This window comes from Macrobrachium rosenbergii, chromosome 15 (assembly GCF_040412425.1).
Source record: "Macrobrachium rosenbergii isolate ZJJX-2024 chromosome 15, ASM4041242v1, whole genome shotgun sequence".
In the NCBI taxonomy this organism is placed as follows: Eukaryota; Metazoa; Arthropoda; class Malacostraca; order Decapoda; family Palaemonidae; genus Macrobrachium; species Macrobrachium rosenbergii.
The window spans coordinates 53189390-53204297 of record NC_089755.1 but is presented as its reverse complement, the minus strand read 5'-3'; the positions used below and the strand labels follow the sequence as shown (position 1 = coordinate 53204297).

General features: G+C 38.3%; 1 protein-coding gene across 5 annotated transcripts in view; it reads right to left on the bottom strand.

Moving 5' to 3' along the window:
- Lpin (phosphatidate phosphatase LPIN) overlaps positions 1 to 14908 on the bottom strand; it is a 134587-nt gene that overhangs the window by 113506 nt on the left and 6173 nt on the right. For 3 of the 5 annotated variants that reach the window (XM_067117874.1, XM_067117869.1, XM_067117878.1), the window contains exons 2-3: positions 12072 to 12265; positions 6074 to 6145 (exon numbers count right to left, since the gene is read on the bottom strand). The gene's annotated coding sequence lies outside the window, so the exon portion shown is untranslated. The remainder of the gene's footprint in view (positions 1 to 6073; positions 6146 to 12071; positions 12266 to 14908) is intronic. The other 2 variants (XM_067117881.1, XM_067117882.1) reach the window with 2 other exon arrangements.

Sequence of the window (14908 nt, the reverse complement as noted above, 5' to 3'; positions counted from 1 at the left end):
CAAATATGGCCAGTCCGTTCTACTACGCCGCTGAATCCTCTGGACTTCTAGACCACGAGGGATATTTCGTCACAGGGGACTATTTTTGAGTGGGAGGCATGGTGTTTTGACGCCCACTGGTCGTCCAATCAGCGCCCAGAACGGATGGGAGAGGATCCCACCATCCCCTAACCCCACCCCCAAAACCCTTTTTCGCCAATGAAAGCGCTCCGACGACCACACCACTTCACTATCGGCCAGGTGACCTTGAGACGTAATGCCACTTCAGTGAGAGTGTGTTCGTATGTCCGCATTCCTCGCGCGGCGAGTTTCCCGCTGCTGTTAAGGGCATCCAGGTTTGAAAACGTTTGTTTAGACAATTCAGAATGCCGTTGCGTTTGAAGAACTTTGTTTGAAAATTATAATGAAACTGAAAATAATAGAATAACTGAATGGATATTATCTCGAATGCAGCGTACGAAGTACAGTGGGTAATGTAATGCAGGGCTGAAGCCTTACAACGATGCAAACCCTTCCATGAGAGAGAGAGAGAGAGAGAGAGAGAGAGAGAGAGAGAGCATATATAACACACAAGTCATGAATGACGCAGTTTGGGTAAACACGTAGCTGAAATTCAGATATAACGAATTCCAATTGCGCCGCAGGGGGTTAGGGGGTTATTTCTCGGAATATCTGTGCGTCGTATTTATTCGTAAACAGTTTTGCCTTCATATTTTTTTCGAGAGATGAAACTTCTGGATCCAACATTGTGATTATATATATATATATATATATATATATATATATATATATATATATATATATATATATATATATATATATATATATATATATATATATATATATATATATATATATATATATATACATCTGAAGGAAGCAGTAGAGAAAGGCATCCTCATCATCTACAGTTTATTTTCAATGCCGACGTTTCGCGATGAATTCAAGTCGCATTGTCAAGGCTATAAAATATAATATAATTTGCAAACATCAATAATAAATTAATGCAATGGCAACAGCTCTTTATGTAGTAAAAATATTTAAAAACAAAACATCTCATTCCAGGACAAGTCAATAATAAGTAAAAGGAGTTCACTAAAATCTTAAAACCACCTACCTATATGAAAGAAAGAACAAGACTAACATAAATAAGTAAAAACAGAGTGAGGAAAACCAGTTGCCCAAACTAGGCTATAAACAATTTCACTGAGGACGATTGAGTATTTAACGACGGTACAGTCTTCTTGACAATTATGGATTCTACGATGGTTAAGTCGTTGTTGTTCTGCACTTGGCCTAAGATGGATTTTTGTTTGCCTAATTTCAAACCTAACTACCAAATCATTCACAATCATTCAAAATTATATAAAACTTATATTGACAGCAAGGATTTTTCCATCTTAGGCCAAGTGCAGAACAACAACGACTTAACCATCCTAGAATCCATAATTATCAAGAAGACTGTACCGTCGTTAAATACTCAATCGTCCTCAGTGAAATTGTTTATAGCCTAGTTTGGGCAACTGGTTTTCCTCACTGTTTTTACTTATTTATGTTAGTCTTGTTCTTTCTTTCGTATAGGTAGGTGGTTTTAAGACTTTAGTGAACTCCTTTTACTTATTATTGACTTGTCTTGGAATGAGGTGTTTTGTTTTTAAATATTTTTACTACATAAAGAGCTGTTGCCATTGCATTAATTTGTTATTGATGTTCGCGAATTATATTGTATTTTATAGCCTTGAAAATGCGACTTGGAATTCGTCGCGAAACGTCGGCATTGAAAATAAACTGTAGATGATGAGGATGCCTTTCCCTACTGCTTCCTTCGTGACGTATACTTCGAGCCTCAGCTCCCCTATATATATATATATATATATATATATATATATATATATATATATATATATATATATATATATATATATATATACATGTATAAATACACACACATATATAATAGAGAGAGAGAGAGAGAGAGAGAGAGAGAGAGAGAGAGAGAGAGAGAGAGAGAGAGAGAAATATAAAATGCGCACACGCGTATGAGTGCATTGATCTACACGAGCCTCAGGAAATGCAGAGTAGACACAAATGCAACAATAATAGAAACCCCCAAGCGCATCACGCGAGGGTGGTCGCCCCCCCCCAAAGGCTCATAAAGAAAACTGCTGAGCCATCAGGCAGTTCCTCAGAGGCCCCTGTAAGCTAATACAAAGGAAGCCCCATGAGTCCCTCTCTAAAAGATGAACGGCAGATAAACTGTTTGTTTAAAGCCTCCAATAACTGCATTTTTCCTTGAAATGGTTTGTTTCTTTGACGCTTGTGACTCTGTGTATGATACGCGTTTGGATTGAATTGAATATAGAACTTTGGCCTACGGCCAAGCACTGGGACCTATGAGGTCATTCAGCACTGAAACGGAAACTGACAGTAAAAGGTTTGAAAGGTGTAACAGGAGGAAAACATCAAAGCAGTTGCATTATGAATTGATTGTTGGGAGAGGGTGGAAAGGAAGATGTAAAAAAGGGAATATGAAAGGAGGTACATCAATTGTTAGTAGAGGGTGGAAAGTAAGATGGAAGAAAGAGAACATGTAAGGAGGTACAGTAAAAGGAATGAAAGAGGTTGCAGCTAGGGGCCGAAGGGACGCTGCAAAGAACCTTAAGCTATGCCTACAGTGCACCGCATGAGGTGCACTGACGGCACTGCCCCCCTACGGAGGCGATGCGCTTTTGGGTGGTTCTTGGGCTCCATTATGAATTATCTGCCGATGACCCAAGATCTTAAACGTCTGCTGCAAGTTTACTAAAATTGAATTTTAGGTTAAGTTTTTTATATAAAACCTACGTCTTCCAGTCACTGGTGGTCACCTTACACAGCGGGCCTCTTCTAAGGAGTAAGAGCCTGTGTTGGCATAAGGCCCACCAGACTGAAACAAACGACCTAACTATTGAATAATGTTTCAACATTTTTGGTGCCAGTTTCAAGTTTCCCTTTACAATGAAAGATAAAATATTAATATTTAGTTCCACTCATTCTTTATGTATATATACTGTACGTTAAATGTAAATTTCCATCCCCCTAAAAACATGAAAAAAAACACATCTATGTCATAAAAGAGCATAAATAATATCTATGTCATAAAAGAGCATAAATAATATCTATGTCATAAAAAAGCATAAATAATATCCATGTCATAAAAAAGCATAAATAATATCCGTGTCATAAAAGAGCATAAATGATATCTATGTCATAAAAGAGCATAAACAATACCTATGTCATAAAAGAGCGTAAATGCTATGTCATAAAAGAGCATAAATATCTGTCATAAAAGAGCACAAATAATATCTATGTCATAAAAGAGCATAAATGACAAAGCAGCCACATCCATGCCCTAAATTTCGCATTCATACAACATATCTTCTAACATGCAAAGGTTTCTACCGTTCGAAATGTGTAGTAAAGTACATCTTCATTCTTAATTTTCCCCTGAATGTACAGAGAGAGAGAGAGAGAGAGAGAGAGAGAGAGAGAGAGAGAGAGAGAGAGAGAGAGAGAATACAAATTATCAAAACCGCCCTTTTTTTGGGAGAGAGATAATAATAAGCAAAACCGTCATTTTTTGCGTGTTTACCTCCATCCGGAGAGGACATCAATTGAGTTTCATGTAAAAGTACCCCTGGCATGTAAACCCTCTGTTCATACCCATAAGGTGCCAAGAAAATTGCAACGCCTGTGCCCATCTTGCAAGGGAAAACACAATTCTTGTAGTAACCGGTTCGTTTTTAACGACAGGGCACCACGTGGCTCCTGGCGCCCTGGTCTGCGGAGTAATATTTTCGCGAAACACCGACCTGAAAAATCGGTCTTCGTATTTCGCGTTGGTAATTTTCGTTGTTTTTTATCGATTTAAATTTGCTACTTTGAAAATAATAAAAATAAAGCTTTGATCATTTGCTTTCCGTGTTAATAAGCGGTTAAAGAATTCTTTCCCTTTTTACAGTTGAAAAATAATTAATTGACTACTGATTAAGCATAAAAGTAACTTTTTTGAGTTAATAATTTTCGTTATTTTTTATCGATTTAAATTTGCTACTTTGAAAATAATAAAAAATATAGTTTTGATCATTTGCTTTCCGTATTAACAAGCAGTTAAAGAATTCTTTCCCTTTTTACAGCTGAAAAATTAATTAAACGACTAATTCAACATAAAAATAAATCATTTTACAATCGCAAAGTTCTGTCATGTTCCTGACAAGCAAAGCCACTGCGTCCTAATTTTAAAATCTGCAGCATCACAGAACCTGGTAGGGTGTTTATTATTAAGAGACGAAGGGACCTAAAACCCCCTTTTCTCTCTCTCTCTCTCTCTCTCTGCATGGGGTCCTCACTCCCTTTCAATTCTTAAAATACAAAAAAAAAATAAAAGAGCAGAGCCAGGTGGCGCAGACAGCATCGTCTACTCAAAGTGTTGCCAGAATCCATTATGCAAATTTTTGGAATGATAGCGTGTCATAAAGCTTTCATGTGTACAGTCATGTTACCCGATGAATTTCATGGTTTTTTTTTATTTATCCGTCTGCTGTAATTTAAAGGTTGCCTGCGTGAATTTATTAGATCTATATTACAGTTTTTTTATGAATTATACGTTTGGAAGTCTCTTGGATGATTATGAAATTCGGGTGATTTGCATGTCGATGCATTCTGGAATAACTAAAAAAAGAAATGCGGTTCTATATATATATATATATATATATATATATATATATATATATATATATATATATATATATATATATATATATATATATATATATATATATTAGAATTGCATTGCGCTATCAGTATATATATTACTTCACGAAAAATAGCCTATTTTCATTGTTCGCTTAATCTGAAGAAATTAAAACACATTCTATATCTCCTGAACCATGTAACCAACTTCGTTTTAGAGGTCGATATTATTACCAGAACTCAAGAATTTCAATAACACTTCCCAACACGTACAATACAACGACGAAAATATATATAAATAAATCCACATGGACAAGCCATATTGACCTCACCGACATTTTGGTCAATTTTTTAAATGAATTTTCGTATTTTTACCAATAAAAAAAATTAATTTTTTTTTTTTTTTTTTTTACGTTTTAATGTCCTGAACACATGTGCGACGGAATGAACAGGTGAGTAAGCCTTGCTTTGCCTTGCCTGTTATACAGGCCTTGCAGGTGTAACACAGGTGCGACGGTATCCGTGTGCGCAAAGTGTGTATATGTGCACATGTGCGTTTAACCCAGTGTCACATCTGTGTTTATGTTTACGTGACTGAGAAACTTATAATTTTCGTTATGGCTCGGTTCTCTACAAGACTTCGCCCACCATTAATACATGTGAAAAGAGAGAGAGAGAGAGAGAGAGAGAGAGAGAGAGAGAGAGAGAGAGAGAGAGAGAGAGAGAGAATGCTTTAATATAATAATTACTCACGCATTTTTACATATGGACGTCATCGCAGTTACTCACTGTTGAGAGAGAGAGAGAGAGAGAGAGAGAGAGAGAGAGAGAGAGAGAGAGAGAGAGAGAGAGAGAATGCTTTAAAATATATAACTATTCTGGCGTTTTTACATCTGGACGACATCGCAACAATCCATAGTTGAGAGAGAGAGAGAGAGAGAGAGAGAGAGAGAGAGAGAGAGAGAGAGAGAGAGAGAGAGAGAGAGAGAATGCCTTAAATATACAGTATAATTACTCAGGCATTTTTACATCTGGACGTCATCGCAACTACCCGCTGTCGAGAGAGAGAGAGAGAGAGAGAGAGAGAGAGAGAGAGAGAGAGAGAGAGAGAGAGAGAGCGCAGGCGCGCATATTCCTCTTACCTGTTACGTAAACATTTACATAAAGAAGATCAATACACTCGGAGTTTGTGTATTTCCTAAACAGAGGCTTACACGTACGTAGAGGCCATTTATAAGCCAGGTTGTTGATAACAAAAATGTAAAAAAACATAACAAGTAGATATTAATAACACGAGAGCTGAAAGTTATTAAGAACAAGTCCATTACATAACTCAACTAACCTGAGGTCTCCACACTATTACTTCCAAGGGGTTCCTGCCGGGACCTGAGATAGAATGGAGCCAGTCGGTCGCCTGAGGAAAGTGAAGACACTGTATTGATATAAAATGAGGAAAACGAGAAAAGTACAGAATAAAAATAAAGAAAAAGGATAAGACAAAAACTTGGTTTAATCTCTGACGGACTATGAAGGCTAATTTTTTTTTTTTTACTTGTTTACTTCTTAACACTTTCAGGACTTGATCTGCAGCCTTCCTGTTTTTTTTTTTTTTTTTTATCTGGGTAGAATTCGGGCATTCAACTTCCTTGTAGGGGAGAGGGTGGTGTCAGGTCGTACCCCTCCCTCAATTGAGGCCATAGAAGGATGCCCAAACGGACTGGGATCCCGATTTAGCTCAGTAGATGGCAAATAAGACGTACATTATTATTATTATTATTATTGCTGATGGATAGAAGTATTATTATTATTTTTGTTATTATTATATTATTAGTAGTAGTAGTTGTAGAAGCATCAGCAAGATAGTAGTATATATAAGCATCAGCAAGACGTGGACCTCATTCAGATGGTATCTAATGATAAGTGTTTGTCCAAGAAAGTGAAACTTTTTCTGAATAAATACTCCATTAGATACCATCCAGTTTGAATAGGTCCTTTTAGTATATAATGCACAGAACAATATATATGATAAAGTTATATATATATATATATATACATATATACTATAAACAAACATGTATGTATAACAGAATTTCAATCCCCTCCCATTCATTTCTCGACCGGGACACAAGGAAGAATCACAGGGAACAGTGAGAGAAGAGACCTGAGGATTCATAAGCTCCAACGAGTACCAGAGATCACGGTGCGTGCCAAATTCTTCTTACAATGACAACTGAAAAGAGAATTCCGGTGGCCTTGACAGTGGCTGGTAAAGATTAAAAACGGGCATATGCCAGCAATTGTCCTTGCTCTAAGGCGTTCTGCCCCGTAGGAGGAGGGGGGGCAGTGCCGTTAGTGCACCTCATGCGGTGCACTGTAGGCATTACTTAAGGCTCTTTGCGGCGTGCCTTCGGCCCCTAGCTGCAACATTTTTCGTTATTTTTACTGTACCTCCTTTCATATTCTCTTTCTTCCATCTTACTTTCCAGCTTCTCCTAACACTTGATTTATAGTGCAACTGCCAGGTTTTCCTCCTGTCAAACCTTTTACTGTCAATTTCCTTTTCCGCTCTGAATGACCTCATAGGTTCCAGTCCTTGGCCTAAATCCTATATTCAATCCAATTCTAAGGCGTTCGGTAGCTGTGGTAAGTCGCGAACCGGTTTACGAGGCCTGTTGCGGACCTCTGAACTCTACAAACCAGCAGAGGCTGGCCTTGACAAAGCGGGAATTCATAGTACTACATGACTCGGCAACCTCCATTGAATTCGATACCTGCCGCTCGAAAACTACGGCTACTCTCTTTACAGCAACGCCTCCGACGAAGGTGAAAACGAAGCAGAGTGGAACATAAGGAGAGACAGACGAATGAGAAAAAGGGTCTTAACTTTTGCCATAACGTGTCTTACGTGAATGTAATACAAGAGTTAGGGTAGGAAGACGGGCTCCAAAGATGCTTACAGAATCGTTGCTCATACACAAAAAACACAGAAACAAGTCTCCTTCTCCTAGCTCAGACAAAGTAAAGAAGCAAACGAAAAAAACACACACACACACACACACACACACAAAGGAAATAGAGGCTTTAAGCATCTTAATTAAAAGGGTCCGGGAAAAAACATGCAGATGGTCGGGAGTTTTACGATTCTTAGCTCGTTTAGGAAGAAGAAATGGATCGAGGGAAAACCAACGGTTTCCTAAATCCTCGGACAATTAGAAAAGAGAGAAGATAAGAGGCCAAGGCGATTCTTAGATCAAAGAAGAAGAAGAAGAAGAAGAAGAAGAAGCAGAAGAAGAAGGTGGAGAGCTGATGTGTTCCGAAGCCAGTTTCTAAGATATGAGTATACCATCACTCATAGCAATGCCTTCATTATATCGCATTTAGTTTTTCTCGTTTACAAGCTATAATGCAACTTTTACAGTTTGCGCTAACAGTGATCACCGTTACTGTTATATCCTTTCTCATCGTTTTTGTCTTACTGCTATCGTAGGATACTCGAATATACCCTCGAGGGACTCGTCGCCGTGTCCACACGGGAAGTCGTAAAATCTGCGGAGCAACTTGAGCCAAATTCGAAGAAAGCAACTACGTCATCGCTTCTCGCTAAAACATTAACGCTGACTTCATTCAATTCAGCCTGTGGAATCCCAGCTATCGCCGAATCCAGTAGCTCTTTTGTGAGTTTGTTTAATTAACCCGATCCCGTGCCCAGATGAAGGAGAAGCGTTGAACATAAAAAAAAAAAGATACAGTATATTACAACTAACCTTAAGATGTCCGGAGCAATTGTTACAATTTCATAAAGAAATGAATACAATGCTGAGCTTCCTTGGCAATGCCTTAAGCCGGCTTCAGCAAAAAAAAAAAAAAAAAAAACTTGTTTTCCGTAGCATAGACGCCATTCCTATAGATGGGCATCATCAACGTGTTATTGTCTGACCGCTATGACCTTAATTATGCCAATGGCATCCGTACAATCGGTCTGGTAGGACACCAAGGGTTCCCATTTGCACAGGGCGACCTTTTCCAACCGGCTTCCTACTTCCGTGTTCCCTAAATGCGGGAGGACGAGTCTCTGGTGCTGCAAAGATGCTGTGTAAAAAAAAAAAAAAAAAAAAAATGCACCGAAGTTTCTTCGGCGCAATCGAGTTTTCTGTACATCGTATAATCAAGGCCACCGAAAATAAATCTATCTTTTGGTGATCTCGGTATAATGCTGTAACGAGCCGCGGCCCATGAAACTAACCACGCCTCGGTGGTGGCCTGGCCTATATCGTTGCCAGAGGCACGATTATGGATAAACTTAACCTTAAATAAAATAAAAACTACTTTGGCCAGAGGGCTGCAATTTGGTATGTTTGATGACTGGAGGGTGGATGATCAACATACCAATTTGCAGCCCTCTAGCCTCGATAGTTTTGAAGATCTGAGGGCGGACAGAAAAGTGCGGACGGACAGACAAAGCCGGCACAATAGTTTTCGTTTACAAAAAACTAAAACTCAGACCTTCAAGCAGAAAGGTCTGTCGCGGCTTCTTTCTAGACGTACTTTAAAAACACGTGTGTAACGACGGCATAACAAAGGCTTCTCTTCGAAGGGCGTAGAAACGAAAGCACCGGAATATTGAGTAAGAGTGTAAGTTTTAGGACTATTAGAATCCAGTAAAAAACGTCTAATGTCTAAAAGAAAGCGACAGACTTCGTTAGTTCTCAGCTGCCACCATCACCGAGTCCCTGGTGCAACCGTGGCTATCCGTCCACTGCCAGTTCCATAGACCATATATATAAAATAAGGAAAAAACACACCCATATGTATGTGTATATATATAATATATAGTCACATCTACATATACATACATATATGTGTGTGTGTGTTATATGAATATGTATGCTATGGGCTACTATCGTATCTGAATAACCTTTCCCTTACATGATGTAATAAACGTGTAAGCCCACTTCTTGTAGGACACTTCCTTGTTTATACAATATACAGGGATGTTGTAGCCTACAATGTGTTTTCGCTTCTTAGCCTAATATGGGCTCATTACGGTATACACTTCACGAGGCGAATTATAACAGAATTTTTATACAATAAGAACAAAGCAGTACATGAGGGTTCCTGTCTACACCTCTCTCTCTCTTCTCTCTCTCTCTCTCTCTCTCTCTAACATTGGATTTCTTTACGTTTCTGGAAATTCATATAAAAGGACGGAAATGTTTAATGTCTTACTTGATTATGAGAATATACTGGCGTTACATAACGAAGGTCATAGACTCTATGAATGTGCATAACATCCTCCGGATAATAACGGCATAAATAATAATTTATCTAACATTATATTGTCAGCTTCATTAATGGTAATCATACGGACTTGTAGCTCTGGCATATTAAGCGTGTAACTGAAATATTAATAGCAATAATAATAACAAGAGAGAAACAAAACAACAGCAAGAAAAAAACAACAACAACGACAATAAAACAACGCTCGCTTTCACCATACATATCCACAGCTTATATAATTCCTGCGGTAAACAACACGTCACGTAATATCCGCGAGTGGATGGTGGGCCACGCGAATTTAATGAGAGAGAGAGAGAGAGAGAGAGAGAGAGAGAGAGAGAGAGAGAGACTCGGGTCGGGGGGGCACTGAGGACCTGCTCAAGAAGTACCATTCAACTCAAAAGTTTTTGGTTATCGCGCAGTCCGAACAACGAGTCAAATATGAAAATTATAATTATCCACGAGACGGAAAGTTAGTGCATATAAATTATAACATTTAGTAGTTTCCCACTGAAATTTATAATTTTTTATCATTTCAACAAACTTAAGCTTTCACTTTCATGCCTTCCAGCAGTTCTGCTTTATAATCTACAACCCTCTTCCTGTGAGAGGAAGCTTTCTACAACGACGGTGAAATTTTACGACGTAGGAAGAGAAGTCAGTCTACATAAGCTTACAACCACATTAATTAGGAGAACTGTTACAAAATACTCATTATATATTAACGAAAATCAACTTACACAAATCCACGGTAATCTCGCGTGGTTTCGAAGAGACTTATCTATTAAAAATATACATTATCAGGTTACGGTGGTTTTGCTGTGTTATGTAACGTGGGAGCAAAATAATGTTTTTTACAAAAAAATTGGGTATGAAGATTCAGATAATGTATTCACGTGCAAGGATAATAACATTCACTTGTGCTCCAGAAATTTCAGTCCTTTGTAACAGACGTTATCAGGATAACGGCATTTTTAACACATCCTAAAAAAATGTCACTGATTTCATTTGGAAAACTGTCTGTGTGCATCAGTATCCAGTTTTCACTGCAACTGTTGCTGAACACAATTACAGTCGAAAAGATTTTTTTAAATGTTATTCAAATCTACCGACAGAGTTTTAAGCATCTGACCTATTAGGGACATTTGTACAATTTAGACCTACATCACTTGGAGGCTAGTGTCTTATATCTCGAGCCCCTGATATATATTTACAATATAATTTTACTTACCAAAGTCTGGACTTCGATCTGGAGAAAGGCCGCAAACCCACATGGCCGCTCTACCCACTGAGAGAAATCGAGTTAAAAACGTACATATTTTTCCACTACCCATTTAAAAATTGCTATATTGAAGATAAAGGCGATAACACAACACTAACTCATGGAAGTGATAAAACAAAACCCATGCATTTTGACAAATATCAATGAAATAAATAACATTAAGGAATACCTGGCAACTTCACGAAGGTATGGGATCACGCGTCGGTGTTATGCAACTTTGGCGGGAAGAGACGAAGGCTGGGTTAACCGCAAAAGGTTACTTCAATACGCTATCCTAGCGATCCATGTAACGAATAACAAATAGGTAATGATACGGTAACGCAATACCCTTCTTTTGATTATCAGTTCCTCTTCTGCAAAGGAATGGAACCGAGTTTTAAAACTGCACAGGGTACAATTATAGTCTCTCAAATAACGCTTTCCATTTTGAGAAATCGTTCGATCCTTCCTCGTCAAATTTAAGCTACTACTCCTCAGGCATGTGTAATTCGACGCGATTATCTTACGCTTAACTGAGCCAATGATCAGTTGATCAGCGTGAAGTGTACAAGAATACTAACGTTGTTCGTTCAGTTACGCAATCATCCTCTCAAGGACGCATCCCTGTAGCAGACACTACGCAACCATTAGACCAATGCCCCGAGCCTCGACGCTCATGATGTTTGCATTCCAACCACTGCAAGCTCTTTTCGCCTAACTTTGGCCAGTTATGGGTATGGACTGAAACTTGGGATCATAGGCAGCAGGATATGTAAATAAAAAAAAAGGGGTGGATACGTACTTTGTTGATAATGCAAGGAAATGTAAGGTGTGATCGAGGTTGTGTGGGAACATGACTCAACTACGCAGCGTCTGCGCCCAAGTTCGTTCACTCAAGTGTGTCCATAAAAGGAGAATCAAGATGTTTTGCTGTTGATTTTTGTTGTGGATTCAAGCTGGCCTTATGCCAGCATGGATCTCAATCTTGTGGGCAACCTGTAAGAAACGATGAGTGTTATTTTAAGCACAAAATTGTCCGAGAAAAATGTTATTTTAAACACAAAATGGCCCAAGAAAAATTACCATGTAAAATGTCTGTACATTATTGCTTATAATTAGGTTACATTATAACCTGAAGTTCTATCTCGTTAGTACAATACCCTGACAATGGCTTTAAAATTTTTCGAAGTTTTATTACCAGACGAATTCACTGACTTCCTGAAGTGTCAACCGAAATATTTGTTAGAGAGGATATGCAAAGGGATCATTGCATGTTACCTCGGCAGTTGTCTGCATGTCGAATCTTTAGAGTTGCATTAATTTCCAGCAATATTTCTAGATCTTGCGTTTTCGTATAATACCATAAAGATAAATACAAATTAAAAAGAAGATTCAAAACGATGACTCAACATTCTCTCACACTAAGGCTTATTAGAGACATATAATCTTTGGCAAACAATTACAGTGAAATTGATCAGGTTTGGTGTAGTAAGTTTTCCTGCATTATAAAACTTCGCTCAAGAGAAAAACATTTTCAGAAGAGTGATTGACAATTAACGTACAATGACTCAACATTTTCTGTTGCATCGCTTGCATCATTATCTGCCAGGGGAAATTTCAGGAGCCATTTTACGAATCACTTTTGTTTTCGTACCAAGGTCAATCGAGGCTGAAGATAGACGGGACTGATGAACTGGCGCATATTTCAACTTCACGAAAATAAAGATAATTATATAAAAAAAAGTTTCAGAAAGTCTTAGTCCTGTGAAACTGATAAAACTGTTTGTCAACAACTGATTACGTCACAGTTATTGTTTTAAACGACCATCTTTCTTGCAAAAATAAAAACAATGCAAGAAAAACAAGGTGTGATGGCTGCGGCCCTGGCGGGTGCGCGTGCACTGAAGGAATGTAGTGTTCTTGAAATATGAAATACAGAGCCGCAGAAGTACAGTATAGTAGTCAGTGGGGCTAATAGTAAAAGAAATATGAAAAGGTGTAATATTAATAGTAGTAGTTTTAGGAGTCAGAGCCAGATATAACTGCAAAAAAAAAAAAAGGCTGATCAATCCAGTGAATTTTGGATAACTGAATGATGCATGTGATTAGATTTAAAAAGTCTGAGAAACTAATACGCTTGCAAACGCGAAATGGTCAAGTCGGTCCTTCAATGACAGAAAAATATATACGTCAGTGTTAGAGGAGAATGGACATCAGATTTCATGGGGGAGGAACGGAGGGAATCTAACCCGGTGGAGTGGGAGGAGGACTGCTGGGGAAGGATTTGGAGGAACGTGAAGAATCAGGACAAAAGGGGGAGGAGAAAAAGGATGTTGTGGAACGCAGAGGAAGGAAGGAACGCAGCCAACAAAGATCACGTTAGGTTTTGGCGGGAATGAAGATTTGCGCGCCAAGAAGTCAAGGTTGTCTGTGCGTTGTTTTGACCGTCACGATGGTATTTGGGAAGGGGTGGCTTATGTGAGCAAAAGAAGTAGGTGAAGAAGGGAGTGGGTAAACAGTGGAGTAAATTTGATCACACTGCAATTAAGAGACACATGACTGGGCCAAGAAACGACGCATTTCTGTAGTCTAAATGTGTTTGTTCAAATTATTTCGCTTCGCTCGAGGAGGGGCTGAGAGCTGTGTCCGTTTGTTGGAAAAGGTTTCTCTTGATCCCTGTAATTTTACGAGGCATTAAAATCTACTTTCACTGGTCAGTTCTCCTAGGGATTCGTTTTACCATCTTTGCCTAACAGATTGTATTATAACGGCTGTTTCTCAGTCACGCTGTCAATCATGTGGACTTCTTTTGCCAAGGACGCGTGGCACTGCACAACCAGAGGTCAAAAAGTTAAGGTTAACATTTCCTTATAGTCGTTCACGGCCATATTCTAATTTTTATTCATAAAAAATAGCAACGGCAATTATATTTTATAGCGATAATGCAAAAAGTCAGTAACCGAGGAAAGGCGGACTATGCTAAGTACTGCCAAGTCAAATTATATAATCAAGTTCTGTAATACAATAAAAAAAAAAACTGCTTTTCTCACGACAGTCTTAATGCCCTGTGAGAACCGAATGGAGTTCATAAGAAAATGGACCTTCAAAACAAATGGTAACTACAAAAAAATTACTAAAAACAGCTTATTAGTTAACTGTATGCATGCAGTCACAAAGCAGAGCAAGTTTTATAAATGGCAATGTGAAATCTGTATTAAAACTAACCAATTTGGACTCAGGATACCCCAACCGACCTAGAAATACCAATTCCTCATCTGTAAAAATTCTATGCGATGGTGGATTCATCCTAAAGTTCTCCAGAATTTGGTTGACGTGGGACAAAAGAAAGTGTGCTTCATCGCAGCAAGAGGAAACTGCGCATACCAACAAGCACATTCAATGCAACGTGATTTTCATAAGTGAGATCATATTTCCACTGAGCTCTTGACTTCAGAATGCTATATATGCGTCCCCCTTTCATAGGTCTTCTTTGCAGAAAGAAGAAAATTTGTCTTGCGTCGCCAAATGATCTATCAAAGAATCAACTTTTTCATCCCATTAAACTACCTATTTACGTATTTAATCGCTTTATGGAAACGTCGTAGTTTTAGAACTTGTTAGCTAGGCCTGTTTTTATAT